Source organism: Dermochelys coriacea, chromosome 2 (assembly GCF_009764565.3).
Source record: "Dermochelys coriacea isolate rDerCor1 chromosome 2, rDerCor1.pri.v4, whole genome shotgun sequence".
NCBI lineage: Eukaryota > Metazoa > Chordata > Testudines > Dermochelyidae > Dermochelys > Dermochelys coriacea.
The window spans coordinates 265,993,377-266,012,266 of record NC_050069.1 but is presented as its reverse complement, the minus strand read 5'-3'; the positions used below and the strand labels follow the sequence as shown (position 1 = coordinate 266,012,266).

The 18,890-nt window shown below is 47.7% G+C and overlaps 1 protein-coding gene across 5 annotated transcripts in view; it reads left to right on the top strand.

Moving 5' to 3' along the window:
• The window catches only part of ALS2CL (ALS2 C-terminal like), an 82,291-nt gene that overhangs the window by 11,705 nt on the left and 51,696 nt on the right, over positions 1-18,890 (top strand). The window contains exon 1 of one of the 5 annotated variants that reach the window (XM_038390544.2): positions 2,320-2,449. The exons of 2 other annotated variants lie outside the window; for them this stretch is intronic. The gene's annotated coding sequence lies outside the window, so the exon portion shown is untranslated. Of the gene's footprint in view, positions 1-2,319; positions 2,450-18,529; positions 18,728-18,890 lie in introns of those variants that run through there. 2 more of the 5 variants (XM_038390541.2, XM_043509768.1) reach the window with 2 other exon arrangements.

Genomic DNA, 18,890 nt, shown 5'->3' with positions numbered 1-18,890 from the left:
GAGCCCTCATTAAGATGGGCAGCATGTTGTTTTAGTGAAAGCACACGGGCTACTCCACTTGCTGTTGTATCTTGAATCTTTGGTAACCCTTTGAAAAAATAAAGAACATGTCCTTCATCTTGCCAAATAAATATATTGCCTGGGCACTGTGCAGAGAAAGGGAATGATCAGAATCTTCCTTCAGAGATTTCCAAAGTTGGGTTGGGGGGGCGGGATAGCTCAGTGGTTTGAGCATTGGCCTACTAAACCCAGGGTTGTGAGCTCAATCCTTGAGGGGGCTATTTAGGGATCTGGAGCAAAAATTGGGGATTGGTCCTGGTTTGGGCAGGGGGTTGGACTAGATGACCTCCTGAGGTCCCTTCCAATTCTATGAAGATGATTCTGAATAAAACCCAGATTTTGAAGTTTGCCATGAAAGGGACCGGAGCCTTGGCTCCGGGGTAGTTCACCTGGTGGGCTGCCGCAGAGCCGTGGACCCTGGGAATTGGGGCTGCCATGGGGTCTGAGCGCCCAGGCTCCTGCCTGCTGATCTGATGGGGTTGGGGAAGGGCTCTGGGGCGTGAGAGCTTGATCGTGCATGAGACGGGTAGAGGAGGAGCCTGGGAGAAGAACCCAGAAGTCCTGTCAGCCTCCCGAGTGGACTGCTGAGGAGCTGGGCATGTGAGCTAGCCAAGCTGGCAGACTGTGTGTGATGTTTTGGTTTTTGATACTTTTATTCTCTGATGGAAAAATGTTTGTTCCTTTGGTGATCTTCCAACTAGCTCCACCTGAAAAAACACATCCAGTGAAGAGGATAGAAATGTAATGATCAGCAAAGTAAGAAAAATGCTGCGGGGGACTTATTAGTTTGATGTAAGAATATTTACGTGGTATATTTTGACATGCGATGACGACATTGTGTTGTAATGGCTAGAAAGCTTTAACTTTGAATGTCAGCATCTACTGTCATGAGTTATTGTCTGACCCCCTCATAATTAGGGGTCTATTTATTTAAATCTCTGCGAAATCACACATTTTTTGCAGGTTGGTCAGGGCATCGATGGCAGATTTCGCGGCTGTGTTTGTACGGTTGTATATTTCAGGCCTCCCTCACTTCTGCGCTGCTGCTGGCAGCGACACTGCCTTCAGAGCTCGGCACCCAGCCAGCAGCCACCGCTCTCTTGCAACCCAGCGTGGAAGGCAGCGCAGAACTAAGGGTGGCAATACCAAGATCCCTCCCCCACAATAGGCTTGCAGCCCTCTTTTGTGTCAAGACTCCCATTTTGAAAAACGCTGTGTAATTTTTACCCTATTGTATAAGGTAAAACTATACGAGATCAGCTGTCATGATCCATTACTTGTGTTTCACAGCTGCAAATGTGGTAAACCCCTACTCATACTATCTTGCAACTGTGAAATTTTAAATTGGTAGATTATTTTAAGCATTTTGTTCCAACATTGATATTTCATTGAAATAATAAACGCGTTTTGCCAAGCCTAGCTAAATGTGTGACCTAGGGCAAGTCACTTAGCCTGTTTGTGCCTCAGTTTCCCATCTGAGCAGTGGGGATAATAGCATTGCTTTGTCTCACGGGTGCCGTGAGACTAAAGGCAGAGGAGCTCAGGTACTGGGGTGGGGGCAGAAAAGTATGCTATCTAGACTGACAGAAATAAATGGCAATTACTTTTCCTGATGCATTTTAATTTTGTATTGGCAAATGAAGGCAGGATGTGCCTGAGTGATGAATTCAACCTGAAATGTGCCCACTGGAGGAACAGTATAGCAATTGTACATAGTATTGCTAGTCATCATTAGGCAAATTATGACCTTGCTAAGCTATATATACTGTACCACAGCGACAGTTTCCTTCTCTAACTATCCACAGAAGTATGATAACATCTCTGAGTAGCAGCCGTGTTAGTCTGTATTCACAAAAAGAAAAGGAGTACTTGTAGCACCTTAGAGACTAACAAATTTATTAGAGCATAAGCTTTCGTGAGCTACAGCTCACTTCGTCGGATGATGAAGTGAGCTGTAGCTCACGAAAGTTTATGCTCTAATAAATTTGTTAGTCTCTAAGGTGCCACAAGTACTACTTTTCTTTTTGATAACATCTGTGCCACTACAGAATCACTTCCCTGTCTATTTATATAGAAATCCCAAATACTCTGTGTCCCCTAAATACACTTTCCTTTTAAATTCCCTAAAAGCAACGCGAGTGTCAAATTACTTGTTTAAACATTAATGTGGAGTCCTGCCAAGCTCAGGCTGCCTGCCAGCGGTTTCCATGTTGACAAAGAATGTTTTGCAGTGCACCTTGGGATAAGACCGTTACTATGTGGTTGTGGGTTTTTTTTAAAAAAAAGCTAGTAAATAAAGTAGCTGAAAAGTCAAAGCAGGCTGCTCCTGTCAATAGCTTCTCTCTCTGCTCCATGGAGCTGCGTGCTCAGGTTGATAACCTGCACCCTGGTAAGGAATGCGTCTCGCTCCATTTCGGCTAGCCTGACTCTTATTTAGGACAAAATCTAGCTAGGCTGCTAGTCAAGTGATATTTTGGGAAACTGAGTGGATTGTCCCAGGAGGGAGCTATGTTTTTCAAAAGGGTTGGGTCACTCCTGTGGCCAAATCTCTCCTTACACCTGTGTGGGAAAGTGGTGCTGAAAGTTATTCTAAGTTCAGCACTCTGTCTTGCAAAGCAGGTGAAGGAGGGATCCTGCATAAGGCACAAGACAGAGCAGGTTCTATCCCCGACTCCTTGTCAGCCAGGCTGCGGCATTGAGGAAACTCTCATCTCTCTACCTTTATTTGCCCAAATGTAAAATCAGCGCACTGCTAATTTCCTGGGTGTGTGGAGGTGAAATCCACTCGTGTTCCAAAAGCCCTTCAGAATCCTAGGAGGGCAATAACGTAGTAATTTATAATAATCTTGTCAAATAACACATTTTCCTCTTGCATTGTGTCTCTATGTACTTGTTGTAAAAATTCAGCACCTCCCAATCATTAATACCTTCTATCCTCACAGTTCCATGGGAGATAGGAGAGTGCTATGCCCATTTTACAGATGGAGGGTGGGTGTGTGTGTGTGTGTGTGTGTGTGTGTGTGAGGGGAAACTGAGGCACAGTGGCCAAGTTCACCTAGGAAGACCGTGGCCAAGCCAGGAACAGACCACACCTCTCTTAAGCCCCAGTCTAGTCTTTTATTCACTAGTCCATCCAGCTCATCCTCACAATAAATACCAGTAACTAACCCTCTCCATCTGTGCCCTATTGATTTCTGCCTGACGAAAGGCATGGGAACCAGCAGTAGAGAGAAGCAGGGAGATGCACGTAACATTTACTTGTGCCAGAGGGAGATGTGGACCAGGCTTTGTGCCTTCTGCGAGTCCTGACCCACCTCCCTTCTGCCTCTGCGGCCCACAAGTTACCTAGTCCCTCGTATTTCATGCTTTCTCCCATGCTGCCAGTATGTGTGTGCACATGAACTCCTTAAATGGCCCCTCTCTAATCTCCCAAGACTCTCTCCTCTGCTGAGATGCCTGCAAACCTGGCTAACTACCCAGGTGAGATTCCTGCTTCCTGTCCAAAGCTCGTGTGCATCACTGATCTCATACCTCACCCGTTTGCCTCAGACATCTAGATTGTAATGTCTATGGGGCAGAGACAGTCTTGGTCCTGCATGTGTGTGCAATTCAGCCCTGGGCCCATGGGAGCCACTAGGCAGAAAACAACGAACAGCATTTCGTTGCCCGAAGGTTCGGTCCTCCCTGCCACATCACCCCCTAGTGGAAGCAACAGACTCTTCGCAGTATACCCAAGGACCTTGTTGATTTTTTTCAAAGGATTAATGTTAATTCAGTTTAGAAAACCTGATCTATGAGGAAAGGGTTGGGGGGGGGGGAAAACCTGGGCATGTCTTCTTTTTTCAAGACTAAATGGTGAGGTGACCTGATGCATTTTCAAATATGTTAAGGGCTTGTATAAAGAGGACGGGGATCAATTGTTCTCCATGTCCACTGAAGGGCAGGACAAGAAGTAATGGGCTTAATCTGCAGCAAGGGAGACTGATGTTAGCTAGAAAATCTCCTAATATCTATAAGGGTAGGTAAGCTCTGGAACAGGCTTCCAAAGGAGGTTATGGAATCCCCATCATTAGGGGGTTCTAAGAACAGGTTGTACAAACCTGTCGGGGATGGTCTAGGTTTACTTTGTCCTGTCTCTGTGTCGGTGTGTGGGGTGGGGGTGGACTTGATGACTTCTCAAGGTCCCTTCCCGCCAGATGTTTCTAGGATTCTATGATAATTCCCTTAGATTGAGGGGATAAACAATCTTTACCCAAAAGCCAGAATTTGCAACTGCCAGGAGAATGTTTCTGGATTCCTTGCTCCGTCTGTATCTATTACAACCACAACAAACACTAGCAAAGTGCTGTGCATCCCTCACACCTTTAGTGGCTGGTCCACTAGAGGATAAATACTTACTACTGCTGTTGGCTAAAGAAGCTGCTCCTTTAATTTCACTAGTATCATCCTGGCCGGAAGATCTAATAATCTAGTGCAGTAGCACCTAGAGGTCATGATGATTCTGAGTGTCTAGGCTTTGAATGCTACAGACTATCTATGCAAGAGGTCATTGTTGCTTGACAGTTTGATATACTTGATCTCTGGAGCTGGCTAGGAAACTGTTTTCCTATCCCATTAATAATTTTTGCGGTCTCTTCTCTTCTTCCCTCCCCCCGCCCGGCAAAAGAACCACCCTGTCCCAAACTGAGATGGAAAGTCAAAATCTCAAATTTTTCATTAACTGAAAAAACACTTGGCTCAGGACAACTGAAACCTTTTGTTGAGATTTTAACATTTTTAACTTTTTTGTTACTATAAACTACTTAAATATCCAAGTGGAAGTTAATTTTACCTAGAAAATGGAACTGCTAGTTTTGAAACTGTCAATGGGAAGATTTGATGATTTGTCAGAACCAGCCCTTTCTGTGAACAGTTTTGGCTTTGACAAATTGGCATCTCTGGCATGGAGAATGTCTTGTCCAAAAAAACAAAACAAAATCAAACGTCTTGATGAGCTTTCTGGATCTCTACCCCGATCAGTCAGTCTGGCCAGATACCCTAGGGAAAGTCTCTTGACAGCATTATAGGGATCATCATATGGGGCTGATCTACAGAGGGCTTCAAGTGACTGCCCAGAGCTAGGAAAATCACTGGTTTGTACCCATTGTTCTCTTGTACTCCCCTACTCCCTCTTCTGACCGGTCTTGCATCATACTTTCAGAGAGAGAGAGCCTCTATTATACTTGTAAGAGGATTGGGAAGGGCTGGATTGCTAAGTAGGCCTAAACGTTGTGTTTGTCTGTGCTAGGGGGCAACAGCATTATACCATCGGAATGCATCCGATGAAGTGAGCTGTAGCTCACGAAAGCTTATGCTCTAATAAATTTGTTAGTCTCTAAGGTGCCACAAGTACTCCTTTTCTTTTTGCGAATACAGACTAACACGGCTGCTACTCTGAAACCTAGCATTATACCTAGCTCCCTGTCTCCATGTGTAACTGTCTGACTTGCTCACACAAATACTGAGTTCCTGGACTCAACAGGTGCATGGGCAAAACATGCCCAACTCTGACTTGGGCCCCTAAGGGCAGCTGAATAGGTGAGAACAGTCCAGCCTGCTGCCCCATCTTGGTGGCACACTAGAGCCAGATCCTCAGCTGGTGTGAACAAGCATCACTCTATTGAGGTCAACGAAGCTGAGGCTGTTCACGCCAGCTGAGGTCTGTTCCTCTGTACTAAGGAGACTTCTCAGAAAGCCCTGGAGCACCAACTGAGTTGCTGGCCATGCTACGTCCATCACGCTGACTACCTATAAGGTGGCAGATTGGCTCGATTCGTGGAATACCCTTAAGGGTTGGCCCTGGTGACGTTTCAAGCCATGTAGTGACTGGTGTTGGTCCCCTAACTACCTGCTGTGTAAGGTTTTCACAATCGCATCTGAAGTCCCCATACAATTACGCTGCTACAGCAGCAGGCTGAAGAGTGTTGAAGTCCTGTCCCCTGAGCACAATCTCATTCTGTTCCCATTTGATTTCTGAAAGCTGCTTTTGAGGTGTGGGGGTTTTTTGGTTTTTTTTGTTTTTTTTTTTTGCTTTGCTTTGCTTTACTTTGCTTCCCAAAAGGCTTTCAGAATGACCACAGTTGGGCCTATAATTACAACCTACTCTCGGTGGTGGATTCCTTCTCTTGAAGTCCTCATATCAAGAGTGGATCTCTTTCTAAAAGAGGTGCTGTAGCTCAACTCCGGAAGTGATGGACTTGAAGCAGGAATACTGGGTTAGGTTCGGAGGCCTCTGTTATGCAGGAGGTCAGGCTAGATTATCGTAACGGTCCCATCGGGCCTTAAAATCTGAATTGTCTTCCCGTCACTTACCTTTGTATTCTAAGGGGATGTATTATCTATTCTAGTCTTCTCTTCAGCACCGCATTGAGAGCTGAACCTGGAAGGAAAGGCTCCCAAAATCTGTCTAGGCAGCATTTTAGAGCAAGCAGGAGAGAGCCTCCCAGCCTGGGTTGCCAGATTTGGGCTAGCAGAGCTCACACTAGTGCTTTAAATATTGCTGTGTAGACAGCACTTTGAAGTTGCAGCTGAGATTGGAGCTCTGGCTGTGATGCCTGGGGATAGAAGCATGGATGTGAGCCCTGCTAGCCTCAGTCTGTTGTCCTGGGCTCAGAGATTCACTCCCACTTGCTCCAATGTGCTGTGTACATATGCTCCTTCTCCAAACTCTCTCCAAAACTCTCCCATTGGCTGCTTCTGTTCGCAGTTCTGAAGTGACCTGCGTAATTCTAGACCAGTCAGTCTGACATCAATCCCAGGCAAGATAATGGAGCAGCTGATACACGACTCGTTTAATGAAGAATTAGAGGAGGGTAATATATTATTGCCAATCAATGTGGGTTGTAAGGTACTTGACTTGATACTGCATGATGTTTTGATTTAAAAAAGCTACCAAGATATAAAATTAACATGGACACATAAAATGGATTAACAGTTGGCTAACTGATAGGTCTTAAAATATAATTGTAAATGGGGAATTCTCATTGCACGGGCCTGTTTCCAGTGGGGTCCTGCAGGGACTGGTTCTAGGCCTTATGCTAGTCAATATTTTTATCACTGACCTGGAAGGCAACATAAAAATAATCACTGATGGAGTTTGCAGATGACCCAAAAATTGGGGAACTGGTAAATAATGTAGAGGGCAGGACACTGATTCAGAGCAATCTGGATTGCTTGGTAAACTGGACAAAAACAAACAATTTGCATTTTAAGGTGCGTAAGTGTATTCATCTAGAAGCAGAGTGTCGGCCATACTTACAGGATGGGAGACTGTATCCAGGGAAGCAGTAACTCTCAAAGAGTTGTGGTGGATAATCAGCTCAATATGAGCTTCCACTGCAACTCTGTAGCCAAAATGGCTAATGAGATCCTGGGATGCATGAACAGGGGAATCTCGAGTGTACAGAGGTTATTTTACCTCTGTATTGACCCTGGTGCAACTGCTGCTGGAATCCTGTGTCTAGTACTGGTGCCCACTATTCAGGAAGAAAGTTTGCTAAACTAGAGAGATTCAGAGACAAGCCATGAGAATGATTAAAGGATCAGAAAACCTGCCTTATGCTTTATGCTTCTTATGCTTAAGCTTATGCTCAAATAAATTTGTTAGTCTCTAAGGTGCCACAAGTACTCCTTTTCTTTTTGAGCTCCTTGAGTCCACTAGAAGGCAGTCTACTCAGTTTAACAAAGAGGAGGTTAAGGGGTGACTTGATTAGTCTATAAGTATCTACATGGCGAACAACTATTTAATAATGGGCTCTTCAGTTAGCAGAGAAAGGTTTAACGTGATCCAGTGGCTAAAAATTGAAGTTAGACAAATTCAGACTAGATATAAGGTGTAATTTTTAACAGTGAGGGTAATTGACCATTGGAACAATTTACCAAAGGTGGTGGTGGTAGATTCTCCATCACTGACAATTTTTAAATCAAGACTTGATGTTTTTCTAAATGATGGGCTCTAGAAACTGTTTGGGGGAAGTTCTCTGTCCAGCATTATACAGGAGGTCAGACTAGATGATCACAATGGTCCTGGAATCTATAGATCTGTTGTTGATTTTAACTTACCTATGCTTTGGATTATATTCCACCAGGCTAGCAATTCCAGCCCTGCAAAACTCTGCTGTTTCAGTTCACTGGAGTCCGTCCTACCTTCTCACCCCAAATCTCATGAAAGCTGCATTTGAATGAATTAAAAATAATCCTCTAAACCCAATGAAAACTACCAAATTTTGCTGCCTCATTAGGATCAAACTCATCAAATTCTGTCAACATCTTAGAATGTGACTTGACTTGTGCAAATGCAACCCCCAGTTGACTGATGTTTTGATGAGCTTTTCAGCATTCTTGGCTCGTGACCAGTTCCATACTTAAACTTTGCTTGGCTTCAGGTTGTGTTAGAAAGTTTCCCAGCACATCCCTTTATAGAATCCTAGAACTGGAAGGGATCTCGAGAGGTTATCTAGTCCAGTCCCTTGTACTCAAGGAAGGACTAAGTATTATCTAGACCATCCTTGACAGGTGTTTGTCCAAACTGCTCTTAAAAATCCCCAAACATGGAGATTCTACAACCTCCCTAGGCAATTTATTCCAGTGCTCCACTCTGACAGTTAGGAAGTTTTTCCTAATGTCCAACCTAAGCCACCCTTGCTGCAATTTAAGCCCATAACCTCTGAGGATAGGACAAGAAGTAAAGAAGAGCAATTTTTCTCCCTCCTCCTTGTAACAACCTTTTATGTCCTTGAAAACTGTTATGTCCCCCCTCAGTCTTCTCTTCTCCAGACTAAACAAAACCAATGTTTTCAATCTTCCCTCGTAGGTCATGTTTTTTAGACCTTTAATCATTTTTGTTGCTCTTCTCTGGACTTTCTCCAATTTGTCCACATCTTTCCTGAAATGTGGTGCCCAGAACTGGACACAGTATGCCTGTTGAGGCCTAATCAGCATGGAGTAGAGCGGAAGAATTACCGTTTTGTCGAGGGCTGGACAGAGAGGTTTGCATAAAACCGGAATCCAAGTAAACAACTTTGGGGCTTCGATAATTCCCCTTTCCTTTGCACATATTTCTGAGATCTCATTCTATTTGTGAAGAAGGAGGTCTGGCTTGGGATCTCAAGTCCCGTGAGAACCGCTGTCTTCAAAACCACATCATTCTGGGGCTGCTTTGAATGAAATATGAACCAGAATGCATTGGCTGATTAAAACCAAAGGGAAGCACTGGGACTTGGCCTAACTTCCTGAGATACGTTTCAGCAATGTTAGGAGGTAGCTCATTTGGAAAAATATTTGGACCAAGATGTGGGTTAGTTTTCCTTGAATGAGTTCATCCCTGTCGTCTTAGGTAGAGCACTTCTGAAATGTGGTGGTCACTAGGGCTCTGCTAATGTAACGATGCACCTGTCAGGTCCTCTCTGGGACACCTGGATCTAAAAGCAAGTTCCATTTGCTTGGAAGCAGTAGCATAAGAATAACCAGATTGGATCAGACCAATGGTCCATCTAGCCCAGTATCCCGGCTTCAACAGTAGCCAGTGCCAGGTGCTGCAGAGGGAATGAACAGAACAGGGCAATTCTCAAGTGATCTGTCCCTTGTCATCCAGTCCCAGCATCTGGCAGTCAGAGACTTAGGGACACCTAGGGTATGGGGTTGCATCCCTGACCATCTCAGCTAATAGCTATTCATGGATCTATCCTTCATGAACTTATCTAGTTTTTTGAACCCACTATATTTTGGCCTTCACAACATCCCCTGGCAAGGAGTTGCACAGGTTGACTGTGCAGTGTGTGAACTAGTACTGGCTAAACCTACTGCCTATTAATTTAATTGAATGATCCCTGGTCCTTGTATTATGAGAAGGGTAAGTAACCCTTTTTCCACACCAGTCATGATTTTATGAGATGGGGACCACTGGGACTGCATGCAATATTCAAAGTGTGGGCATACCATGGATTTATATAGTGGCAATATGATATTTACTATCTTTTTATCTATCCCTTTCCTAATGGTTCTTAACATTGTTAGCTTTTTTGACTGCTACTGCACAATGAGCCTATATTTTTCAGAGAACTATCCACAATGACTCCAAGATCTTTCTTGAGTGGTAACAGCTAATTTAGACTCCATCATTCTGTATGTATAGTTGGGATTGTTTTTTCCAGTGTGCATTACTTTGCATAAGCCTCTGATCTAGCTGTTGCGGGGGACAAACAAAGCCCCACACACTCTTGGCGTGGGTTATAACACTAATCATGCAGCGCTCATAATCTGACATGGGAATAACAGCTCTCTTCTCTTCCCCGCCCCCCGCCAAATACTCTGGACATCCCCCACCCCCACATAAGTAGCATTCTGGCAGGAAGGGTGGACGATGCAATGCTACTTATAGTGAGATGAGGCAAGGTTTCTTAATTTTGTGTCCTGAGCAGGGCTGAGGCTTTGTGACTGTGCTGAATTAATTCCAAGTGTGAGCTACTGGGGATAGTTCTGTACAGCTCCAGGCTTCAGTGGTGCCTTCAACTAAAGCAGTGACTCATTGTCTCAAGGTAAGGTTATTCCTGGAAACCTATAAATCACCCCGAACTAAAACTTAAATAACCAATAGTTCCTGTAAGCTGAGCTGGCACTGTCCCTGGATTGTCTGAAAATCACTCCCTCCGGTGCTTACTCAGCACAGCATCACCAGCCACTCTGACACCTCTTTTCCCCCCGCCTCCGGGGCAGGGAAGAATGTGTTTCTACACTCAAACAGAACAGAGGAACTTGAGCTATAAACCAACTTCCTGAAAGCCCCAACTGGGGGTGTGGGGGGAAAATCTCCGTCATTACCGAAAACCCTCTTTGGGGACATAGGGCCACATCCTGAGCTGATGCAAATCATGAACGTGTGGCAGTAGGATGAGATTTTTCCATTACCTGCTGTCAGCACTCGCAGACCATCCCACGCTTCTAGACCTGTAAATGCTTTTGTGACTCAAGGACCTCCTTGATGCCAACTGGCGGGGGGGCATATGGGTTACAGGGATCCAAAGGGGGGCGGGGGGTGGTTTTAGCTCACCAAAGAGTGTAATGTAGGTTTTCAGCACACCAGTCAGCATAATCTTTGCAAAATGTATGTGTGGAGAATGCCGAAGATGTGTCGGTGGGAAATGTATATGCTGAAGGCCTTGTAGTTAAAGAAACCATGACTTGAGACCGGACTTCTCCAGACAGGAGGTGGGAGACCCTCATCTCCCTGGTGGAATGTTGTGTATTGTGTGTCCTATAATAGAAGTCTATTCGCATAGGAAGTCAAATGCTAATTTACAGCTTGTGGGGACTTCAGAAGGAAAACTAAGGTGAACAGCTGGAGGCCCAAAGGGAGGAGAGCAAAGCTCTCTGCTGATGCCTCTGAGGGTACAGAAAGATACCTGGGCAGTGGGCCTCTGTCAGGGAGAAGCAAGCTGCCAGTGGGCTTGGCCTCAGGAAAGCAGGGTCTTAGCCATCCTGGGTGAAAGATGCTGTGAAGAAGGACTTTGGGGTAAGCAGTGCCTTATTAGACAGCCATGCGTCTTGTTAGCCCAGTTTGCGCTCTAGCCCATATTGTGATTAGGTTCTTACAAATCCGTCCTTTGTTCCGAGTATTTGTTTGCGATCATATGAATCTGTTCTTCATTGAATAAGCAAGAGGAAGTTTTCTCTCTAAACAGCTCGAAGCGCTTTGTGCGGAGCTGTGTGCTAAGGTGTAGGCCAGGGGTGGGCGAGCTTTTTGGCCTGAGGGCTGCATTGGGTTTCCGAAATTGCATGAAGGGCCAGTTAGGGGAGGCTGCGCCTCCTGGAACAGCCAGGCATGGCCCGGCCCCTGCCCCCTATCCAACCCCCCTCCCACTTCTCACCCCCTGATGACCCACCTGAGACCCCTGCCCCATCCAACGCCTCCTCTCATTCCTGACTGCCCCCCCCCCAGAACCCCTGCTCCATCCAACTACTCCTTCTTCCTGAACACCCTGGGAACCCCCACCCCTCGCTGCCCCCCGCCGCCCCATCTGACCCCCCTTCCTTCCTAACTGCCCTCCCCCAGAACCCCTGCCCCCATTCAACCCCCCTGTTCCCCTGCCCTCTATGCAACTCCCCCTGCTCCCTGCCCCCTGGCACGCTGCCTGGAGCACCAGTGGCTGGCGACGCTACAGCCGCACTGCCCTGAGCACCAGGAGAAGCAGCCGCGCCGCCCGGCTGGAGCCAGCCACGCCACCGTGCAGCACAAAGCACCGGATCAGGCCGGACTCTGCAGCTGCACTGCCGGGCAAGACCTCACCACCCTGCCGCCCAGAGCCTTGCACCCGCGGCGCAGTGAGCTGAGGCTGCACGGGAGGGGGAACAGCAGGGGAAGGGCCGGGGGCGAGCCTCCCGGGCCAGGAGCTCAGGAGCTGTGCAGGAGGGTCCCACAGTCCGGATGTGGCCTGTGGGCCATAGTTTGCCCACCTCTGGTGTAGGCTGTGGTGTCCTCTTCCTTGGGGAACCACAAGCCTGATAATTCTGTGTCCAGTGGATAAGGGGCTGGACACCGCTTGGAGGACTCTGGCACACTCCAACTCCTGTCTCTGGCCTTCCTGGGGGACAGTGAAGTCTGCTAGGCTGAGTGGGGGGGGGGGGGGTGCTCGTGCTTCAGGAGGCTGGGAGAGCCAGGGAGCTGAGCCCTGGCAGGTACGGGTAACGCTTCCCCGCACTAAAGGCAGGTGCAAGCAAGGTGCCTTAAAGGCTGGGTACCCCAGGATGCCCTTTGATAGACAGGGGATGTTCCATGCAAATGTGCTTCTCCAAAGACCTTGATCGAAAAGGATTCGGAACTAAGCAGCTTTTCAATACGGATGTCGGATCTCCCTGTTTTCCTGCACTCCCATCCGGCTGGGCGAGGAGAGGAGGTTGGTAGTTACTTGTATTACCACCTGAGATTGCAGGGCTCCATTGTGCTAGGAAATGAATGTACATAGAGCAGGAGACACTGAAGAGAATCTAGCTAGAAAAGATGGGAGGGGAAACAGAGGCAGAGCGATTAAGGGACTTTGTCAAGGTGACACAGCAGGCTAGTGGCAGAATGAGGGTAGGACACAGGCCAGGCCTTATCCACTTATGTACAGGCCCGGAGTGTGTACATAATTAAATCCTTCATCTTGGAATCTTTAAATCCAAGAATGTCTGGAGACCTTGGAAGATGCGTGGGTACAATAGTTGTGTAACCATGGCGTGGTATTGGGTGGGGAGCGAGTGGTAGAGGAGTGAAGCCAGGCCTGAAGAAGAAGGAGGTGGACAGTGGGATAAAGGAACCACTGAGACCTAATGGGAGGGTACTAGGAATTAGTGTTGTGTCATGGTGGTGACTGTCTGCCACGGACAGTCTTACAGGATGGATGGTTGGTCTCATGGCTGAAGGACAGGACAAGGTCAAATCAGAAGGCCTGGGGTCTATTTCTGGCTGTGCCATCAACTTCCTGCATGAGCTGGTCAGGAATGATGAACATCGGTATGTTGCTGAACATTTTGACACGGTCTCCCACAGCATTCTTGTCAGCAAGTTAAGGAAGTATGGGCTGGATGAATGCACTATAAGGTGGGTAGAAAGCTGGCTAGATTGTCGGGCTCAACGGGTAGTGATCAATGGCTCCATGTCTAGTTGGCAGCCGGTGTCAAGTGGAGTGCCCCAGGGGTCGGTCCTGGGGCCCGTTTTGTTCAATATCTTCATAAATGATCTGGAGGATGGTGTGGATTGCACTCTCAGCAAATTTGCGGATGATACTAAACTGGGAGGAGTGGTAGATACGCTGGAGGGCAGGGATAGGATACAGAAGGACCTAGACAAATTGGAAGATTGGGCCAAAAGAAATCTAATGAGGTTCAATAAGGATAAGTGCAGGGTCCTGCACTTAGGATGGAAGAATCCAATGCACCGCTACAGACTAGGGACCGAATGGCTCGGCAGCAGTTCTGCGGAAAAGGACCTAGGGGTGACAGTGGACGAGAAGCTGGATATGAGTCAGCAGTGTGCCCTTGTTGCCAAGAAGGCCAATGGCATTTTGGGATGTATAAGTAGGGGCATAGCGAGCAGATCGAGGGACGTGATCGTTCCCCTCTATTCGACACTGGTGAGGCCTCATCTGGAGTACTGTGTCCAGTTTTGGGCCCCACACTACAAGAAGGATGTGGATAAATTGGAAAGAGTACAGCGAAGGGCAACAAAAATGATTAGGGGTCTAGAGCACATGACTTACGAGGAGAGGCTGAGGGAGCTGGGATTGTTTAGTCTGCAGAAGAGAAGAATGAGGGGGGATTTGATAGCTGCTTTCAACTACCTGAAAGGGGGTTTCAAAGAGGATGGCTCTAGACTGTTCTCAATGGTAGCAGATGACAGAACGAGGAGTAATGGTCTCAAGTTGCAATGGGGGAGGTTTAGATTGGATATTAGGAAAAACTTTTTCACTAAGAGGGTGGTGAAACACTGGAATGCGTTACCTAGGGAGGTGGTAGAATCTCCTTCCTTAGAGGTTTTTAAGGTCAGGCTTGACAAAGCCCTGGCTGGGATGATTTAACTGGGACTTGGTCCTGCTTTGAGCAGGGGGTTGGACTAGATGACCTTCTGGGGTCCCTTCCAACCCTGATATTCTATGATTCTATGCGTTTTGTTTGTCTTCCATTTGGAACATCAAAATGAAGCATTCATTTTGGATGCAGTGTTGTAGCCATGCTGGTTCCAGATCAAGAGTAGCAGAGCCTTTCCAAAAGTATGGGGGGGGGGCAGGGGCCCCCCACCTCCCTCGGAGGCCCACATTCCCTGCCCTAGGTAGGAGGTGTAGGGGTGTGTGTGTGTGTGTGCACGCGTGTGCAAGAGCAGCCCCCTATCTGTGTCTCTGCCCCCCCCCGGCGCACTGACCAGGGCAGGTGGAGGGACCCAGGCTGCCCACATGGCTCTTACCCCGACCCAGCTCCGGCCAGAGGGTGGGGCCTCAGAGCTGTAGCTTGGCCACGGTAAGAGCCAAGCGGGCAGCTATGGGGAGCCACGATGCAGACCTTCCATGTGCCCTGGGTGGCAGGGACATGGGCCAGGAGCTGCTCTCAGGCCCCCCACACCATGGGCAGGTGGAGGGTCCGCATGGCTCCCATAACTGCCAGGCTTCCTGGCCCAGCTCCACCAGCTGCTGGCTTGGCTGGGGAGGGGGTGGGGACTTGGGGGATGGGGGGAAGAAGAGGGGAAGGGAGCGGGGTTCTCCATGGTGAAAAACAGATGGGCCTTTCAAAAAGGGGGAGGGCCATGGCTCCCTGACCCTCCCATTCTGGCACCACTGTCCCAGATGTTAGACTAGCTGGGTGAGGTAATATCTTTTATTGGACCAACTTCTGTTGGTGAGAGAGACGCTTACACAGAGGTCTGCTTCAGGCCTGAGAAATGTACTCTGCAGAGTAGACATACCCTCGATTAGTCACCCATGGATGGCCTGTGCCAGCTGGCTTGGGATAGGGGGCTGTTTAATTGTGATGTAGATGTTCGGGCTCGGGCAGGAGTCTGGGCTCTAGGACCCTGCGAGGTGAGAGGGTCACAGAGCTCAGGCTGCAACCCCAGCGCAAATGTCTTTGTCTACACTGCAATTAAACCGCCCCTTCGCCTGAGTCAGCTGGCATGGGGTGACCAGATAGCAAGTGTGGAAAATCAGGACAGAGTGTGTGTGTGTGTGGGGGGGGGGGGGAATAGGCACCTATATTAGAAAAAGCCCTGAATATCGGGACTGTCCTTATAAAAGCAGGACATCTGGTCACCCTAGCTGGCACCAGCCAGTGGCAGGTGCCTAATTGCAGTGTAGACCTACTCGGAGCATCTCAGCTCAATACAAGGTGGAACAGATTCTTTAGCATAAGTGCCTTGCATAATGACAGGTTTCAGAGTAGCAGCCCTGTTGGTCTGTATTCGCAAAAAGAAAAGGAGTACTTGTGGCACCTTAGAGACTAACAAATTTATTAGAGCATAAGCTTTCATGAGCGAGCTGTAGCTCACGAAAGCTTATGCTCTAATAAATTTGTTAGTCTCTAAGGTGCCACAAGTACTCCTTTTCTTTTAGCATAAGTAGTTAACACATTTCAAGGGGAAGTGGCCCATTAATACCCTTTCCAGTGATAAGGGTAGGGGGGGAAAGGCAGCTTGGTGGGGAGGGGCTGTTAGTGGGTTTTAGATTGTTTGTAATAAGCCATAAATCGGTATCTCTATTCAGTCCATGATTTTTAGTGTCTAGCAGAGTTATGAATTTAAGCCCCCAGGCTCTTCTTTTGAAGGTGTTGTGCAGGCTCCCTTTGAAAATGAGAACTGATTGTTTTGGAAGTGTGCACCAGACAAGTGCATTGTGATTGTCTGGTTGCACCCATGTGTTTACGGAGGCACTTGGTGCACTGGATGATTCCTACACTCCAAACCCCTCGACCCCAGCCCAGAGCCCGCACTCCCTCCTGCATCTCAACCCCCTGCCCCAGCCCAGTGAAAATGAGTGAGGGTGGAGGAGAGCGAGGGAAGGAGGGGGTCTGGAGTGAGAAGGGGTGGGGCCTTGGGGAAGGGGGCAGGGCAAGAGTGTTCGGGTTTGTGCCATTAGACAGTTGGCACTAGTGGTGAGGCTTTGAGAATCTCTGATTAAAAGTATCAGCTGGCTCTGCTATTAGAAGTTCAGATTGGTTTCTGTTGGGTTCAGATCCCCGCCCAGCCCTGCCTGAGAGAAATGTGTTCATACATGGAGCCTGGAACACAACAGCCCTGTAAATAAAGCAACCCCTTGCGCTGTGCTCCAGAAAGATGACTTCTGCTTGGAGGTGTACCACCAGGGAAAGTGACTTCTCTTCAAGCCGCGGACCAAGAACATCAACTGGATATTTCAAAAGCAGCTCCTAAGAGTTGGTCCAAGGCAAATATAGCTCCCTACACTCCACCCTTGGACTTCCTGAGGGCAAAAAGAGGAAGTAAGTTTTCCTTTAAGAAGAGCCATGCTGCTTGTGATACTCTGCCGTTTCGTTGCACCGCAGAGCAAAATCTCTTCACACACCTTTTAGTTAGGAGTATTCTCTCCATTTTACAGAGGGGGGGGAAACTGAGGCACAGATATAACCTTGGTCAAGTCACTTAACAGGAAACATATGGCAGAGCCAAGCATAAGACCTAGATTTTTTTGGTTTCGAGCCTTGTATTTAACCACAAACCCCTTCATCTTGCCATAAGTTTTTATGGAACAAATCTGAGTCTGACATTAAGGACCTAATAGGCTGGAAAAGAAAAGGGACCGATCTTGCGGTATAGGATTGTTCCCTGCTGTGTGTATATACCTGCATGCCTTAAATGGACTGGCTTGCTGCACAGCTGAGCTAGGCAAGTCATCCTTGTTGAAGTGGACAGTGAATTATGGTGCATGTCCCATGCTGAGAAGGGCCGTGGAGTTCCGGGGGAGCAGGGAGGAAGTCAACGTGATAAAACAATCACTCTCAACAAAGGCTTGCCCAGCCTGGACACTTCTCCACTCTCCTTTGTGCAGTGGGCATCCTCTGAGTGATGGACTGATGAGCCCTGGACCTCCTGTGTTAGTAAGTTCCTGCGGCGTGTAAAGCTCCTTGAAATCATCCAGCTGGGGAGGAAAGCCAGTAAATTGTAGTGTTGGAACGTCTGGGGAATCGGAGAATGGGGCTTTGTTCCTGCTCTCCAGCGTTCCCTGAAGCAGGCTGGGACAGTGCGGGGCTTTGTTTAGTGGCACTCATGTGGTAGGCTTGCTGCCTGATGAAGGATTGCAGGGATTTGTTAATGATGGATGGATTAGAAAAGCTGAAGGGCTTTTGGGCAGAGGGCTCTGGTAGGTTGAAGGGCAACTGGAGGTGGTTGGGGAGGGGTAAGGAGGTGTGGTTAAAAAAAAAAATCTTCCCTTGCTGGTGACAGTATGAAGGTGTAGTGGCTTGTGTGCTGCCGTGGGGAATACACAGTGCAGACGTCTCATGCAGTCTGTTGCACATTAAACATGCTATGTGCCGAGTGTGCTTTGAATAGCGATGGCTCTCCTATTTCCCAGTGCTTTGATTTGACTCTCATGCTGTTCTTAACAGCAGAAGCCAGGCAAGGGTGAAAATTGCTGAGCAAGGTAAATGATGCAAGGAACCCAGCTGGCGAAGGCTCATGGAACCCACCGAAATACACAAAAGGAGCGGGCAATACATTGCTTGGGGCTGGGGAGATATTGGGCGTGGTGATCCAGGGGATGTAACCTAGTGGAGAGGAATTCATTCCATGACTTTCCCTTTAAATCATACGTCTATTTTACATGCCTCTAACATGCATATAACAGTAATTGACACATTGGATTGAAGCGACAGGGGCTTTTGTTTCTAAGCAACTGGAGAACAAAGGTAATGAGCAGCCAATGCTTAGCTTCCCTTTACCAGGGTTTGGTAATTCTATCTAGGGGCCCTGTGTGTGTCTCTGGCCCAGTACACAGGCCTGGATCTGTGTTTCAGAGAAGTAGGCAACTTGTGGGAGGGAGGAAGGGAGCTGTGGGTGTGGTGATCAGAGACTCTGGTAGTTCAGCACTCGGAAGCCCAGAGGAACTGAAGCTGCAGGGGCACAAGGAAAACATGATTGTTCGTCTTATGTAAAGTAAGTTATTTTAGCCACCAGGGTGCATGTTAAAGCTGGCTTCGCATGATCTTAAATGGCCAAGTTGCGTGAAGGAGCGTTTAAGGTTACTCTCCCCAGATTAAATAGACAAGGTAAAATGCAGTTGAAATCTTTTTGAACATGGAGAGCCCTTTAATTGTGC